The sequence below is a fragment of the Lolium perenne genome, chromosome 5 (assembly GCF_019359855.2).
Source record: "Lolium perenne isolate Kyuss_39 chromosome 5, Kyuss_2.0, whole genome shotgun sequence".
NCBI lineage: Eukaryota > Viridiplantae > Streptophyta > Magnoliopsida > Poales > Poaceae > Lolium > Lolium perenne.
This window is the reverse complement of record NC_067248.2, coordinates 205,736,252-205,749,902: the sequence shown is the minus strand read 5'-3', so window position 1 is coordinate 205,749,902 and position 13,651 is coordinate 205,736,252. Positions and strand designations below refer to the sequence as shown.

Genomic DNA, 13,651 nt, shown 5'->3' with positions numbered 1-13,651 from the left:
GTGGCGGAAGGTCAGTGGAGGTACAGTGCTGTATCTTTTATCCTCGCATCATGAGCGAGTTGGTGCAGTTTGCATCAATCAACATCCTGGAACTTTCCCATTGCAACGTTTTAACTGGAACATTGTTGAGCTTGCTTACTACACTCCTTGGCTTCAGATATTTATTGGTATTTCTCTTACAAGGATGATACGGTCTGTAGTGTGGCTGCTCCATTATCATGGTGAAGTTTTACATCAGACGGTCAGAAGATCAAAACTGTTAAGCTTCATGCACTAGCCACTTGAACCAAAAGTCCGAACTGATGGAAATGGCTAGGCAATCTACTTGTACACTTCACAACACCCCCACTCGCGTGTGACGGGAGAAGAGAAAATCAACACGTGAAAGAAGAAGAGCACACCGAAACAGCGGTGGCTAAAGAGGGGGCAACAACAATTTTTAGTCTTAATTGCGAAACCATGTGAAAGTCAGGATTTGAACTTGAGACCTGGGGCTCTGATACCATGTTAAGCTTCATGCACTAGCCACTTGAACCAAAAGTCCGAACAGATGGAAATGGCTAGGCAATCTACTTATACACTTCACAACAAAAACATCGAAGTACAAAATTTAAGAGCAGAAGCTTGGTTGTATTGGTCTTCATTTTTTCTTTCCTCACTTTCCGTGGCTCCCAAATAATATACTTGTGGTTGCTTTGGAGAAGGAAAATGCTTGTAATCTGCCCACCGATCCATCGCTAGAAATCGGTCGTGGTCCTCTCGCGCCGCGTGTCCCTGTTACGTGGCAGCATACAGAAACGGGCCTTATCTCCTCCACTGATGCCTTATCTCCTCCACTGGTGTGTCTCTCCCCATCGTGCTCGTGAGCCCCCGCCGCCTAGTCGTGCTCGTGAGCCCCCGCCGCCCTAGCCGTGCTCGTGCGCGCCCGCCGCCGCCTAGTCATGCGCGCTGTACGGCCGCTCCCACCGCCTCTTCTCTGGAGACAGCAGTCGTGAACGGAGGCGGATGCGGGATTGGGCGGGGCCGCCACCGCTTCTTTGGAGACGGCGGCTGTGAACGGAGGCGGAGGCGGGGTTGGGCGGGGCGGCGCCGTCCGCCACGAGGGCCACCACCCTCGCCCGTTCTGGCAGCACCACCGCGGCTCGGGGAGGGGGGTAGGGGCGGCGCTGGCTGTGCGGGGACGGAGGTGGAGGTGAGAGGAGTAGGCGCGGCGCGAGCGGTGGGCAGACGGCGGGCACTGGCGGCGTCGGGACGGAGGTGGGGGCGGGAGGAGTAGGGAGGGACGACGACAGCCGCCGAGGAGTAGAAGTCGCTGCCCGCCGGTGGCCATGGACGAAGATGGGCGGGCTCCAGCAGCCGCCACGGCTTGCCCATGAGAGCCGCAGGCCCCCTCCCCCTACGGCTCAGGCCCATTTCCGCGCACCGATCCAGAGGAGGAGGTCACAGGAGAGGGCCTCCGCCGACAGTGTTACATGGAGGAGGAACACCAATGTAAGTTTTGCAATGTGTTTTTTTTTGTTGGAAATGTGGATGTTTTTTTGTGGGAAACATCTATGCAGTATGTTGTAAAGAGATTTTTCATAGGAAATTTGTAATGGTGAAGTAGTCGAATTTTTTGTTGGAACCCTCCGTGATTTTGTGTTGAAAATATCTACTGTTGGAAATTGATCCCGCACAGAGAACTATAATGTTGGAATTGATGTAATGTATAAGTGTTTTTTGTTAAAAAGGTATGAAATTATTGTTGAAAATTGTGGTACTAATTGTTGTTAATCATCCTCTAGTGTGCAAAGAGTTTTTTATGATTGGATTAATGTTAGATCTGTTACTTTTTTTTATTGAAAATCGTGAAATCTTTTGTTGTAATTTAATCTCTATTATTGTTGCAAAGAGCTTTTTTAGGTGTGATTAATGTTGTCTTTTGTTAGTACCTTTTGTTGGAAACTGTGGGAATTTTTGTTGTAAATTAATCTCTAATATTGTTGTAAAGAGATTTTCAGGTGTGATTAATGTTGTCTTTTTGTTAGTACCTTTTGTTGGAAACTGTGGAAATTTTTATTGTAAATTAATCTCTAATATTGTTGTAAAGAGATTTTCAGGTATGCTTAATGTTGGCTTTTGTTACTATTTTTTGTTGGAAACTGTGGAAATTCTTGTTGTGAATTAATCTTTAATTTTGTTGGAAAATGCTTGTAATCTGCCCACCGATCCATCGCTACAAATCGGTCGTGGTCCTCTCGCGCCGCGTGTCCCTGTTACGTGGCAGCATACAGAAACGGGCCTTATCTCCTCCACTGATGCCTTAGAGCATACCCACTCGTTGGCGCTCCCCACGCCCAAATCCGGCGAAATTTTCGTCCGGATTGGAGGAAGATTTGGCGTGGGAAGGAGTAGTTTCCCAGCCGCGTGCCTAGGCGAAGACGACGATGCGAGTTTGAAAAACGGAAACTTGATAAACTTCGGCTAAATTCGGGCAAATATAGACTAAATTTAATGATATTTAGACTAAAACGGGCGGAGTTAATACATAGAGGCCGAATTCGACTATATTTCGAATTCGGCTAGGGGAATTCAAATGCTAATTTTAAAACACGGCGCTCTACATGCCCAAACGGCGGTAGAACACCGTGTAGTCGTCGCCGCCGTCGTCGGAGCCGTCGTCCTCGACCTTCGGCACCTCCGGCGGCGCGGCCTGGCGGCTGCTGCCCTGGCCGGCGTCTCCCCACCCCGGGGATGGCTTGTACCATTCGTCGTCCGAGGACTCGAGGTCGACGACGGGGGCAACGACGCCGGATAGAGGCGTCGCAGGACGGCGGTAGCCCGCGGCGTCGTCGGCGGCGGTTGGAGCGGCGCGCGCGGCGAGTCGGCGTGCGGCGGCCGGGTCCATCGGCCGCCGCTGCTGCTCCGCCTCCTCGCGCTCCCACTCGCGCTGGACCACGCCGAGCGGCGTCCTCGGGGAGGGCGTTGTCGGCGGGCACCAGGTCGTTGAGCGACCTGGCGATCGCCTCCGCCACGGCGGCGTCCTCCGCGCGCTTCGCCTCCTCCTCGGCGAGCCTGTTTGCGGCGGCGGCCGCGGCGTCCTCCTTTTTCGCCGCCTTCCTCTTCCGCCCAGGCTGGGAGGGTTGGTCGCGGATGACGAGGGCGCCGCCGGCTGCGCCTACGGTCGGCGGCGGAGACGCCGGCTCCTTCTTGACGCGCACCGGCGTCGAAGGTGACGTCGCCTCCTCCCTCTTCACCGGCGCCAAGGATGACCTCGGCGCCGATCCGGAAGACGACGAGCTGGCAGCCATGCGCCGTGGCTGCCAGACGTTTCCCCGGCGGCGGCTCGCCGATGCCCTCGATGGAGGGGGCATCGTGAGCACCGGGAAGTTTCCGCCCTCGATGTGATCGAGGACGGCCTCGAGTGTCCGGCCCGGTGCGCTCCACCAACGTCGGCGGCCCGCGGCGTTGTTGCGCGGAGGCGGAAGCGGCGGGCCATCGTAGGAGGCGAGCTCCCGCTCCCACCGCCGCAGGAAGTACGAGTTCCACGCCGTGTAGTTGTCGGGGTGGTGGCGTGGCTCGGCGCGCTCCTCATCCGTCAAGGTCATCCGCGCCTCCTCGATGGCGACGTCGAGGGCGTGGCCATGAGGCGGCGGCGGGATTGGTACGCCGCCAGCACTAAGCCGCCACCCGCCGCCGGGAGGCCTCGTGTCCGGCGGGCAGGGGTACCCCGCCTGGTGGAGGAGGTGCCCCTCCCACGCGTGGAGCGACCGGCAGGGGAAGCCGTTGTTGGCTGCGCCGTCGTCGTCGTAGAACGCCATCAGGAGAGTAGAGGGAGAGTGGAGCACGGGGTACGCCTCGCGGTGAGCGGACCGGCGTATATAGGCGCGGCTGGCGCTGGTGATTAATGCCGCGTGGAATGCGACGCGTCCGCGGTGAGCTGACCGGCGGCAGCCTTTAGTGCGCGCGGAAGACGATGCGTGCGCGGAAGACGACAACATTAACTCGCCGCGTGGCCGGCGAATGCAGACCGGCGGCAGGCTTTTACAGCGCGCGGAAGACGATGCGATGAGGACGACGATTGGTTTCTCTCGCCGACAAGTTGGGGCCACCAGACGCGCGGGAAGTTTCCTCGGTGTTTCCCACGCTTTCGTTTCGTCCGGACTCCCCGAGCGCTCCCCGGGGGGCCGGGGATGGCGTGGGATCGCCGGATGAATTTAGGCCCAAATCCGGACGAAAACGAGGAACCGGGGGCGCGACTGGGCCAAATTACGCCGTCCGGATGGAAAAAAACATCGTTCGGGGGCCTCGTCGGGGAGATGAGTGGAGATGCTCTTATCTCCTCCACTGGTGTGTCTCTCCCCATCGTGCTCGTGAGCCCCCGCCGCCTAGTCGTGCTCGTGAGCCCCCGCCGCCCTAGCCGTGCTCGTGCGCGCCCGCCGCCGCCTAGTCATGCGCGCTGTCCGGCCGCTCCCACCGCCTCTTCTCCGGAGACAGCAGTCGTGAACGGAGGCGGAGGCGGGATTGGGCGGGGCCGCCACCACTTCTTTGGAGACGGCGGCCGTGAACGGAGGCGGAGGCGGGGTTGGGCGGGGCGGCGCCGTCCGCCACGAGGGCCACCACCCTCGCCCGTTCTGGCAGCGCCACCGCGGCTCGGGGAGGGGGGTAGGGGCGGCGCTGGCTGTGCGGGGACGGAGGTGGAGGTGAGAGGAGTAGGCGCGGCGCGAGCGGTGGGCAGACGGCGGGCACTGGCGGCGTCGGGACGGAGGTGGAGGCGGGAGGAGTAGGGAGGGACGACGACAACCGCCGAGGAGTAGAAGTCGCCGCCCGCCGGTGGCCATGGACGAAGATGGGCGGGCTCCAGCAGCCGCCACGGCTTGCCCATGAGAGCCGCAGGACCCCTCCCCCTACGGCTCAGGCCCATTTCCGCGCACCGATCCAGAGGAGGAGGTCACAGGAGAGGGCCTCCGCCGACAGTGTTACATGGAGGAGGAACACCAATGTAAGTTTTGCAATGTGTTTTTTGTTGGAAATGTGGATGTTTTTTGTGGGAAACATCTATGCAGTATGTTGTAAAGAGATTTTTCATAGGAAATTTGTAATGGTGAAGTAGTCGAATTTTTTGTTGGAACCCTCCATGATTTTGTGTTGAAAATATCTACTGTTGGAAATTGATCCCGCACAGAGAACTATAATGTTGGAATTGATGTAATGTATAAGTGTTTTTTGTTAAAAAGGTATGAAATTATTGTTGAAAATTGTGGTACTAATTGTTGTTAATCATCCTCTAGTGTGCAAAGAGTTTTTTATGATTGGATTAATGTTAGATCTGTTACTTTTTTTTATTGAAAATCGTGAAATCTTTTGTTGTAATTTAATCTCTATTATTGTTGCAAAGAGCTTTTTTAGGTGTGATTAATGTTGTCTTTTGTTGGAAACTGTGGGAATTTTTGTTGTAAATTAATCTCTAATATTGTTGTAAAGAGATTTTCAGGTGTGATTAATGTTGTCTTTTTGTTAGTACCTTTTGTTGGAAACTGTGGAAATTTTTATTGTAAATTAATCTCTAATATTGTTGTAAAGAGATTTTCAGGTATGCTTAATGTTGGCTTTTGTTACTATTTTTTGTTGGAAACTGTGGAAATTCTTGTTGTGAATTAATCTTTAATTTTGTTGTAAAGAGATTTTCTTGGAAACTTGGGAAAATTTTGTTGTAAATTAATCTCTAGTATTGTTGTAAAGAGAGTTTTGGAATGTGAACCAATTTATATGCAGGAAAGAGCCAACATAGTTGACGGTTGCAGGAATCAGAGGTGAGGGAACGTGGGTGACGGGTGATGTCTACGAAAGCAACGTTTCTAAACCAGGTGGGGCAACCACCAGAAGCATCCAACGGTCATACGGGGCCCATCCGATGGCGCGGGGGCGACCAATTTTCCCCCCCAAATCGGTCGGCCGACGCCCAGCACTGCCCTTTGGAGAAGGGGAGCTATTCATGGGGGAAGCACAAGGAAATTGCACTGACATAAGCAAGTTTAGCGGAGTCCCTATGAGTAGGAGTATGAAGGTTCACGTGTACATTGTTGGACTGCTGAACGTTTTTTGTGAAATCTAGATACCTTGATGCAGTTTTAACTCATCAATTGGGGGGTTCGAGGCTCTCTTTTTATATACCGGATTTGGGGATTAATGGGCGCTAAAACATAAGAGCTCAGCACAAGAAGCATAGTGGAGAGGACGCTGCACAAGTACTGGGCCTTGAGCCCAGAACAGTACTGTGGCGATTCCAGAACTTGTCTTATCACTATAACCACTCGATCTCTTGACTGGTGCTGTTGAACCTCAAGGTGTGTGCTCGATCTCTTGACTGATGTTGAACCTCAAGGTGTGTGCTGGATAGCTCTCATGCCTTTTGTGACTTGTGTCGAGGTCTTGGATGCACAAGAAAAATGGGATCAAGGCGGGTTGTTGTCGATCATGAGTGCTGAACAGTAGACAAACCATACTGAATGATCATAGAGGCTGCAGAGAATTGGTGCTCAAGGATACATGCTGATGATAGGCATGAATGACTTGTCAGCACCTTGGGATCTAGGTATCGTCTACCAATTCATGCCAAGGTTAGGCGAGTTCAATGCCGAAGTAGGAGCTATAAACTGTTGCAACCGGTGCACACCATTGCTTGGGGACAAACAATATTTTTACCGGGGCGGTAGTGTAACACCCGACGTACTCCCTAGGCTGCACTTGGGTGGCTTTTTGACTCCGTGGTATAAAATAGACAACCCACGGTGAAAACCCTAGGCTCCGCGCCTCCACCCATCCAATCCCTCGCGTAGCCGCCTGTCCAATCCTCTCACCCGCGGCCTCCCCAATCACCTTCATTCTAGCGCCGCCATCACTGCTAATATCCTTCACCCCCACCACGCCCTCCCTTCCTGGCGTCTACGTAGCCCGCCGCCACGCACCGTGCCGTTGCCAGGAGGAGAGGATGGAGGCTGACGGGAGGAGCGGAGCCCGTCTTCGTATTTGATGGACGGCTGGAGGCCAACGAACCCGCCACAAAAACCGCCCTGCCGGCGGCATCTCAGGCCTCTGCCTCGGATCTGAGGAGAAACGGCATAGAGGCGAGGTCATGGAGGATGCGCGATGGGCGGTGCTTGGCCGAAGCCCGGTGGGAGCTAGAGGTGCGTGGCGCATGGTCGGCGATGCCCTCGTCGCCGCCACTCCTATGGTCCCTCTCGAACCGCCGCCGCGCGAATCGTCGCCGGAAGGAGCGCATCCTCGTCGCCGGCCACTCCTACGGCCCCTGTCGAACCGCCGTCGCGCCGTCTCGCCGCCGGCATGAGCGCGGCAGTACTCAGTGGGAGCTGAAGAGGATGCTGCTCGTGAATGGATGGTGCAGGCGATTGGATGGAGTGGGCGAGCTGGCCCAAGGCGCTGCAGAGGTTAGGTGCTTGAAAAGCTGCAGCAAGGGAAAAGAGTAAGGATCGGACGGGGATTGGGCAGAGACCATAGGCAGTCATGCAGAGCTGCTGTATTCTTTTCTTTTTAACTTTCATATCGCTTGCTCTGTTGGATCTTACATGTCCTCTCTATGCCATGCTGAGCAGATCCTGTAGAAGGAAGACCAGATGAACGCAAAGGCGAACACTTCTGTGTGGTAATCATCATTAGCTCATGATTGATAAATCTGGTTGATGATGTTGTTATTTCACCTGATGTGCTTTATTTTCTGCAACCGAAGTTTAGGATTATAGCTAGGAATGTAGGGAATTATAGCATCTAGCTTCGACAACGAAAATGCATCTCCTTAGTTCTGATAAAAAGCTGGACTCCATGAAATTTTAATTAGGTTCAGATCTGCTCAAATTAATAGGCCAGGACCTTATATTCTCTTTCCCACGTAGATTGATTACTTATTACGAATTAAAATGAGGTGATACTGGAAAGAAAACTTTTTGATTCACTCTTGTTTTTGTATCGAGCTTTAAGCATGTGCTTTGATCAGTGTGTTGATTGTTATAATTCTTTCAAAATAATAATCATGAGAAGCAACCTGTTTTCTGCAGTTATATAAGTATGTTTTCTTATGTTTATTGATTTTTTTAGGTGGATCTTCCTTTCTGATAGTGCAACAAGTTGAACATTAAATCTCATAGTTTTGTCACTTTATTTATCGCCAGCAGATGCAGAAACTGGGCTGACAAGATAAAAGTCCATACCTTGCCCAACAAGATGACTCTTCGAAGACTCTACATCTAAATATAGATTAAGGTACCTACTATCTCCAGTTGCTGTTTTCCACATTCTGATATGGGCTTCTTAATTATAAATACGTTAGATATATGATTTTTTATTCGAACACAACATTGTCTTAATTCAGTCTACTCTTTGTCTGTTTCATTCTCTCACATCTGCTCTAATAGTTTAGTACAAATACCGAAAAATTGCACATGTAAACTAAGGAGATGACATTTGTTGCCCAAGCAGTAGTAAGTTAATTTAGGTTGCTTTCTACTAGCTGCATACACTCACCACACCAGATTATAATAATCTCACATCAATATTCAATTTGCCCAGGAAAGAAACACGTAGACATGTAATTTGCATGGTGAAGATATCACCTGTCTTTTGGCAGTTGCGCATGGTGATTTGTGGAGCATTGAAGTAGCAGAATTCAGTACACCCTTCCTACTTTTTTTGCCACATCTATTCTAAATTTGGAACTATATTTTTACTGGCCCAAAACATCAGCAAGAACTGCTATATTTTGATATTACCTCTGTACACTAGAAGGCATAACTCTAAAAGTCATATATGTTAGATTAGTTAGAATGGTGAACCGAGGCATAGCCCGGTGGTTGGGATGGGCTGATGCATCCCCGCCCGCCCAGGTTCGAGTCTCCGCACTCGCAATTTGGTGTCGTACACACAATCACTTCTAGTAAAAAAAACAGCGCTTTGGGTTTCTTCCCCTTAAAGCCAAACATTTTTTTTTAGATTAGTTAGAATGTCATATTTTAAATTAAAATTGTAAGCTTTGTACTCGAAAGAGAATTTACATGTATGGGATGTGATTTCAATAATCAATATTGAATTGTTTCTTCTATGTGCATCAAGCAAATTTGATGAGTATTTGCATCTATATATGCAGCTGATGGTTTTTCATTCTTGATGTCGCTTGATTCGTTCCCGGGGAAACTTTCAGTGCAGCTTAGTTCAATTAGAATGCACTTCTGGTTAAAAGGGTAGCTTTGTTGAATGAATGCATGGTTAATTAATATATTGTTCTGAGGAAATAACTAATTGCCTAGAAGTTGGGTATTCTAATGCTAGAAATAATTTGCACACCGAATATATGTACCAAATGGGTTAGTATTGTGTGCGAAAAAGATGACAACTTTACAATCCGAATTTATATTACATCATCTCTGAGGAAGAAGTAAAAAAGTGAAACATTTTTTGTGGACCATTATGGAAGTCTGCATAAGTATTTGATGCATCCAATGATTTTGCTTGGGCTTCTTTTAATTTCAGGATTGTATATGAGAGAGGCATGTTATGTTCTCCTACATGTTGCTTGTGAGTTTCAGCTGTTGCATGGGATGAATTTGCTCTGATGGCATATGAGGAAGCAATGAAGGTATTATTGATTTAATTATTTTCAAGAGTTATTTTGAGCTTTGTGATACTTTGTAAGGTTTCAGTTGTGGAAATAAACACGCTTAGAGTGTATCTGTTTGTTTAAAATGCCTGATGTTTCATTCATAAGAATTTTGTTGTACTAAGATGGCCATGATTATATCTATTTCTGCAGGAATTGAGCTGACCCGAAGTACGTGCATTGTAAAGGATAATTGATCATGACCACGGTTTGCTCTTGAGTTCCGAAGTTCAGTTTCTTCTTAAAAGATGAATGTGAAGTTTACCAGCTGTCATTGGGTGTGCCAATCAAATGATATTTCCAAAGCTATGCTAAATCCATTCATGGTTGTCCAATTTGTTCTTTGTAATGCTATGGGGTTTTAATACTTGCTCTCAGCTGGGCCGTGTGGCAGAAACGGTGCATAATATTCAGAATATAAGGTGTTCCTTGGTTTCTCGTGAAACAGAGGGCAACCAAGGGTGGTTCCACATCCATAGATTTGACAAAATTAGAAAGTTGGTGAGTCGTATGATAGGAAGCTTCCCGCACGGTTCGGAGAGCACTGAAGACGAATGAGAGGTTCACCACCACATCATTGCAGGATTGGGTCAATCTACCATTGTCTGGATCAACTTTGTCATTATCAAATCGAGGTATGTAGTTGATACAACTACAATGTCTTTTGAAGCTATCTCTACTTGGAAATGTTAATCTGTAGTGTATACCAAACTGTAAGTCCACTGTTCCTTTAGACTACTGAAAAAGAAATAAATCGAGGCTTAGTGTATTTATGTTGATTAGCATGCAGCCTCCTCCGTTTTACCTTAAGTCCAGCTAGAGGCACATAAGAACGCATCCATGGTTAGTCACGATCCATTTGTATGTCTCTTTGAAACCTCAAATGATCAAGATTACGTTAATTTAACTTCCTACTATATTAGAAATAATTCAGAGGATTTTCCATGGGATCTTAAAAAACACAACAATGGTTCATCTTAAATTGTATCTGCTTGTGAAGTTGGCATGAAGTTTCATATAGTTCCCAGAAATTTCTAATTGGCTTTCGTGTTTTAAGTTACATGTCTTTCCTTTGTCTTGCTATTTGAACTCAGGAAGCCTCTTTTATTAATGTTTTCCCCTTTGGTCATATTTCCTCTATATAGTTCACCAGGTAACTCTTTTAGGAGGCTAAAAACATAGTGCATGATAGCAAATAATTTATGAGATTGCATGCTCTTATTGACTACATACATAATTATGATATTTGGGTTTTTTTTCCTGGAAATATGCAGGATGGAGGCACCATTTTGTTATGTGCTTACCTACTGGATCTATCTCTCATACTCTATTTGTTGAAAATATATATAAAGGCTTATTTATTTTCATTTGTTCACCCCATTTTTGGTGATATTATTTGTTGGGCATAGTATCACTATCCGTGTTTCCCTTTTCAAATGGACATTCATTCACTTAATTGTTAGGCATATTATCATAGTGTTTCGTGGTAAGACTTGCAAGAAAATTATGTCACACGACGAGTATTGTCTTGTACTGTGAGGAAGGTGGTTTCTCTTATGAGAATCTCATGTCTTTATGTAGCAATTCGTTTTATAACTTACTTTCTGTGTTCTCTTGGTAAAGCTTACAAGAAACTTAATTTTGTTTTTATTCCTTGTGGGTGTAGGATTGAACTTTCTTATTATTTCCTGAGGTTTTGGGACATGATGAACACAGCTTACACATGTAGTGCATATGTTGGTCGGAATTTTGGAAGGCTCAGGGGCTGTCAGTTCTGCATTTGTTCACAATTGAAGTCCCTGTAGCTAAAACACGTACTGTTCGAGGGCCAATGTTACCTATTTATCCTGGCAGGTGCAGTTCTTTCTTTGCTTTTGCTTTGGCATCTTTAGCTTGTTCTGCTGATGAACATATTTTTTATGGTTACTTACGTGCACATCACAGGACAATGGATTTCTCCGAGATATCTTCAGTTTCAAGACTGATACATAGAATGTGAGAAGAGGCAGTATCTTGTGATACCTCGCTCCCATTGTCCTAGGCCCTAGGTGAGTTCTTACAACTATTTATTTCTTGATCCTGGTCAAGGTTCATCTTACTTTTAATCAGGATTCTGATGTACTTGCATTTTGTGGTGTTTATCTTGAGACTAAGATGGTTATTCCAGATTACTTGCACTGTTAATTGTGCTTAAATATACCCTAATGCATTCCAAATAGTTGAGGTGTTACTGGGAACACCGACTTTTACCATTGGGCTTTATTCAGCCACATGTATACAATCATTTGGAGGCATTCTTTTGGTTTTCTCCTGTTCTGGTTACTCAGGAATATGTTTTGATTTTCTTTATTGTACTCATGGTTATCTTGCCTGCAGTGCCAATGCATAAGCTACTTGGTGCAGTACTTCCACATTTATAGGTGCCCTATGGGGTGTTGGTGGCAGAGTATTGAATACACAATTAGGTGTAATACTCAGGAGTGGCGGCCACCGGACTTTGAGTAACAATAGATCGATGTGGCAGACTTTGAGTGGTCAATGCTACAATTTCAATGCTATAAGTGCGTTGCAAAAATTCAATCCATCCATTGCTTGAATAATGATGGCTCGTTGTTTTTAATCTGTCCTTTGCTTGTATGTGTGGCCCCTATTTTTTGATCTGTCATTTGATTGTATGTATGGCCCCGGTTTTTCAATCTATCAATTACTTGTATGTATGGGTTTTTCAATCTGTCATTTACTTGTATATAGCACGAGGAAACAGCGTATATATGGTTGCTTACAGAGGTGATTGGAACAGAGCTAAGGGAAGAGGTTGCCTGAAATAGTTGAAAAAGGATGGCCAACTTCGCAGTAGAAGCAACTCTTTCATCGAAACCATTTGGTACTCTGAACTAGGGGTGTGAAAGGTGAATATCATTACCAGCAAAACCAACGCCAAAGCAGGAGATCTCATACAGGGAGAGTGAATCCATGAAAGCATCCGTTTTCTTTTGACCTGGATGAAAGCCTCACTTCTTTTATCTTCCTCTTTTTTCCAAGTGTGCCTTCTTATGCTGAAACTCTCTGGTTTTTTTTATAGCTGACAGGCACGAGTCACTGAGCGATGCAAACCCCACACCCACAAGTTCAAATGTATGGCTGAATCACTGAGAATCTGCTCATGGGGACGCCCCTCACTTCCTCTTACCACCTGTGGAACGAGAGACTGAGCATGCGTCTCAACTCACTGATCCACCAAAAAAACTTTAAATGCATTACCTGTGTTACGATTTTTTTTACTAGCTTCATGTACAATCGTTTTATGCGGTCGGATGGAAAGCATCTTTCCTTCCGTTCGGGTACTCCCTCCATTCCAAATTATTTAACTTGAATTTAGCTAGATACAAGCTAATTCTAAGTCAATTAAACTAGAACGGAGGTAGAATAGATTAGATAGCGGATTCCAAATTGGCCAAGTCACACAGTTTGGAACCATAATTTTTATTAACATTTAAGCCTTGAGATTTAAGCTTAAATATGCATGTGCCATCCTAGAAAAGCATTTGGAGAAAATGAGGAAGAATTACCTCTATTAGATAAAGATTCAAGGTACACGATCACGATTTAATTGTATCAAACATGCGTTAATCTCTTCTATTCTTACCGTTTCTTTCGTTTGCCCCGCATTTAACTTGTTAGAAATAGGATAGCTTTGATACTAAGCTAACTAGGCAGTTATTAAGATTAGCTTAGATCATAAGCTAAGTAGGTAGTTACTTTTGTCCAAACGCTGTAATCCCGAAGGGATGTCTTTGTAACCGCCTTATAGGCGTCTGTTCGGTGGGTATATATACCCCCAACAATCATCAATGAAAGATCACTTGATTCTCTCAATCATTAGTCTTAAACACGTTATCACGCACGTAGAACTCTGCCAAGAGCAAATTCCTAGAACGGAAGAAGGAAGGTAAGGAATCGATACCGCATCAAATTCCGTTCGCAATCGGCAGCATCGCCGGTGGC

At 47.1% G+C, this 13,651-nt stretch overlaps 1 long non-coding RNA gene across 5 annotated transcripts; it reads left to right on the top strand.

Annotated features, from left to right (window-relative positions):
- The first annotated feature begins 6,777 nt into the window (after nt 1-6,777).
- LOC127301388 (uncharacterized) lies at nt 6,778-12,268 on the top strand. 5 transcript variants are annotated; one of them, XR_007852040.2, is made up of 7 exons: nt 6,778-7,642; nt 8,092-8,256; nt 9,520-9,625; nt 9,800-10,281; nt 11,313-11,500; nt 11,591-11,948; nt 12,023-12,268. It is a non-coding gene; the product is annotated as an uncharacterized lncRNA (long non-coding RNA). The 5 variants fall into 5 exon arrangements; XR_007852038.2 differs by having other exon boundaries at nt 6,780-7,462; nt 7,593-7,642; nt 11,591-12,268; XR_007852041.2 differs by having other exon boundaries at nt 6,780-7,642; nt 11,591-11,694; nt 11,814-12,268.
- The last annotated feature ends 1,383 nt before the right edge of the window (nt 12,269-13,651 follow it).